Here is a 4,575-nt window from a genome sequence, read left to right as displayed (position 1 = left end):
GAAAAGTTATAGTCAGAAGAGTCCCAGTGCCAGTGCCTCCTTTCAGCTGAGGAGTGCTGCAGGTCCTAGTGCCTGGCTGCCTGGCCCTGCCACTATATCGCTTTCATGATCAATGCTGTAGACAATCACCTTTAATGTGTAGTTTGTAGTATCTGATTATGAGGCACACACGTTTATGTGATGTCAAAACAGGATCTTATTGGGAAAAAAGTAACAAGTCTCTTACAACACAGCATTCACGGACCAGAACAATACAATGCTTTGCAGACAATGTTAATATCAGTGTGTGTGTACAATGCTAATTTCCCTGGGTTACTTCCCTGTACATTCCTAGAGGTAAAACAGGCTGTGATTGAAAAGTGACCAGTTGACAATAGTCATGTAATTGGGTTAAGATGGCAGTGTGTAGCCTAGAGGTTAGAGTGTTGGGTCAGTAACTGAAAGGTTGCTAGATCGAATCCATGAGCTGACAAGGTCAAAATCTGTAGTTCTTCCCTTGAACAAGGCAGTTAACCCACTGTCCCTAGGCCGTCATTGTAAATAAGAATTTGTTCTTAACTGACTTATCTTGTTAAATAAAAATACTTGTTGAATTTCCATGATGCCCAGTCCCCTTTTAGTGACCAGCAGCCTCGCTGGCACTGAGTTTGCTTCAGAATAACCACATACACTGCACGTGTAATTTTTTTTTTTTATAACAGCCTTATTCTAAAATGTATAAAAAACGTTTTTCCTCCTCAATCTAGAGTCACTACATTGACAAAGTGAAAACACTTTTTTTTTTTTATGTTTGCAAATTTATAGAAAATAAAACACAGAAATAGCTCATTTACTTAACTATTCAAGCCCTTTGCTATTAGACTCGAAATTGAGCTCAGGTGCATCCTGTTTCCATTGATCATCCTTGATGTTATCCGAGATGTTTCTTCAAGTTGATTGGAGTCCACCTGTGGTGAATTAAATTGATTGGAGATGATCTGAAAAGGCACACACCTGTCTATATAAGTTCCCACAGTTGACAGTGCATGCCAGAGCAAAAACCAAACCATGAGGTCTAAGGAAATGTCCGTTGAGCTCAGAGACAGGATTGTGTAGAGGCACAGATCTGGGGAAGGGTACCAAAACATTTCTGCAGCACTGAAGGTCCTCAAGAACACAGTGGCCTCCATCAGTCTTAAATGGAAGAAGTTTGGAACCACCAAGACTCTTCCTAGAGCTGGCCACCCGGCCAAACTGAGCAATCGGGGGAGAAGGGTCTTGGTCAGGGAGGTGACCAAGAATCCGATGGTCAATCCGACAGAGCTCCAGAGTTCCTCTGTGAGAAGGGAGAACCTTCCAGAAAGACAACCATCTATGCAGCACTCCACCAATGAGATATTTATGGTAGTGGCTAGATGGAAGCCACTCATCAGTAAAAGGCACATGACCGCCCGCTTGTAGTTTGCCAAAAGGAACCTAAAGGACTCTCAGACCATGAGAAACAAGATTCTCTGGTCTGATAAAACCAAGATTCAACTCTTTGGCCTTTAATGCCTAGCATCACATCTGGAGGAAACCTGGCACCATCCCTACGATGAAGTATGGTGTTGGCAGCATTCCAACAGGACAATAGGACAATAACCCTAAGCACACAGCCAAGACAAAGCAGGAGTGGCTTTTGGACAAGTGTCTGAATATCCTTGAGTGTCCCATCAGAGCCCGGACTCGAAAACCTCTGGAAAGACCTGAAAATATCCCATCCAACCTGAGAGCCTGACAGGGCTTGAGAGCTTGAGAGGATCTGCAGAGAAGAATGGGAGAAACTTCCAAAATACAGGTGTGCCAAGCTTGTAGCGTCATACCCAATAAGACTCAAGGCTGTAATCGATGCCAATGGTGCTTCAACAAAGTACTGAGTAAAGGGTCTGAATACTTATGTAAATGTGATATTAATGTATATATTTTTGAATACATTTACAATTATTTCTAAAAACCTGTTTTTGCTTTGTCATTATGGGGTATTGTGTGTAGATCGATTTATTCAATTTTAGATTAAGGCTGTAACGTAACAAAATGTGGAAGAGTCCAGGGGTCTGAATGCTTTCCAAATGGACTGTATGTGGTCATTTGTAGCTTAGTTGGTAGAGCATGGAGCCTGCAATGCCCGGATACTGGATTTGATTCCTGGGACCACCCATATGTAAGAGTCTGCTAAATGGCATATAATACATATGACTGTTTCCAGTAAATGTCAAAGAAAGCATCAAAATATAAACTTTTGAGCTGCACGCATGCACAAGACCCAGCCAAGTTCAGATGTTTATGCAGCTCAAAAGTTAATTTGTTGATGCTTTCTTCGACACTTACTGAAAACAATCGTGTGTAGTAATAATATGCCATTTAGCAAACGCTTTTATCCAAACGTGACAGTCATGTGTGCGACATTTCCATATGGGCTGTCCCAGAAATCGAACCCACTACCCTGGCGTCAAGCTCTACCAACTGACATTTAGTCCGCATGAAAAATAACATGCTATTCTTTCTTCTGTTCTCTGTCGGGTTGGGATTTCCTGCACAGATGTCATCACTCATTCAGTTCTATTTGGGTCTATGGAGTAGACCCATTCATCAATAGTTGATAGCTCCTACAGCAACCCCTAACTCCCCAGATCAGTCAAGGATTACTCTTATCCATTCATCAGCATCATAGGCAGCTTTTTTATAAGCTCCATTGAAAACCAAATACATAGTGTACATTCATTTTACAGTCCCGTGTGCACCCTTCTACATGAGGACCTACCCGGGCCAAACCCTAACCCGGATGACGCCGGGATAATTCTGCACTGCCCTATGGGACTCCCAATCACAGCCAGTTGTGAAACAGCCTGGAATCAAATCAGGGTTAGCAGTGATGCCTCACGCACTGAGATGCAGTGCCTTAGACTGCTACGCCACTTGGGAGCCCTCCAAGCCCTTCTGCAGCAGACATATAGTGAGCAATATTTTTGGAACATCAAATCACAATAAAATCACAGTGTCATAACGCAATACATAGAATCGTGAGAATACATATCATATAGGCACCAAAGTATCCTGACAATATTGTATTGGGAGGTCCCTGGCAATTCCCAGCCCTTGGCGATACTTTATCAGTGGGCAGAAATGGCATAGTGTATAAGGATAATGAAACTGTAAGACTGACATATTTCTCAACATACTCACAACCTGCCATTGGATAAAATAAACTACACGTGCAGTCACAGTCAAATACTGTATGGAAAATTATATTTACTGTTACGTTCCCCAGCAAGAAATTCTAAAATTGTCGCTCAAAGAGAAAGCGGAACTAAGAGTCACTGACAATAAGCAAAATAAAACAGGTGGGGTTTTAGGGGGGTGTTCTGAAAGACACTCATGGTCATGGGGGTGTCCACTGACAGTTTCATAGCAATAACAACTGAGACCTAAAAGACACCCACCATAAGTGGCCACTAAATTTTCCCAGGTGTAACGCATACTGACTAACGGGGTGACAGCAATCGGTGAGCCCTACGTGCTAACAAGCTATATTTGTTAAAGTCCAACCTCAAAACATACATGGAAAAACCAAAGCCTGTAAAATTAAAGAGCTTATATGTTCAGTAATGTATGTGATTGTTGTATATAAAAGTACCAGAAAAGCTGTAAAAAAAAAAAAAAAAAAGATGTGTGTCCTCCGAAGAGGGTGGATGGGTTAATAAAATGTACTTAAATATATATTTTTTTTATCTAGTTGATGTTTTTTCAGGATATTTTACCACACCGCTGAATTTCCTATTTACTGCTGTACTGAACAATCATTCAGACAAAACACAAAAGTTGTAATACAATCTGTATTCAAGTTGTTCAATACTTGCACTTTTCTGAAAGATATTTGCTGTTGCTGATATGGTTATATTGTGTAGATGTGGATTTTGTTTATAGCATGTTACAGTTGAATTTAAAATATATTTGTTTTGAGCATGTTGTCATTTATTTAAAAAAAATTATGCAAATGATTTTTCACAAGTTGAATTTCAATAAGAAGTAATATAATTGTATGTTATGACTTTACAATGTACAATAATACACCATATAGCTTTATAGGACTGAGTTCCTAATCTACTGAAACTTCTTCATGGCCAAGTTGTTTTATTTAAACATTCTAATATGTCTCCTAATGTCTTAGTACTAGACATGGTACTAGTTTTTTTCCATACCACATCTTGGGAATTATTTTGAACCATCCTTGGTTGTTGCTGGATATGACATAAAAATACATTGGTCTTATCAGGCCCATTTCACATGTTTATACTCCAAAAATACGTTTTTACAGGGGAGTGAAATATTGTTTATGTTTTAAAATGTTGAGAAAAATAACCTATGGTGAAACAGAGAGACACTGTTTTATATACTACACATCCCTTACGGAAAATATATTTCACATGTACAAAATCACATGATTTCACATGTGTCATTTCCACATGTTTTGCAGATGTGAAACCATGTTTTTTTGGAACCGTTCACATGAGATATTTTCACATGAAGTTTCACCTGTGGATTTTCACATGTGAAATT

The sequence above is a fragment of the Oncorhynchus mykiss genome, chromosome 7 (assembly GCF_057628025.1).
Source record: "Oncorhynchus mykiss isolate SJ-2025 chromosome 7, ASM5762802v1, whole genome shotgun sequence".
In the NCBI taxonomy this organism is placed as follows: Eukaryota; Metazoa; Chordata; class Actinopteri; order Salmoniformes; family Salmonidae; genus Oncorhynchus; species Oncorhynchus mykiss.
This window is presented reverse-complemented; position numbering follows the sequence as displayed.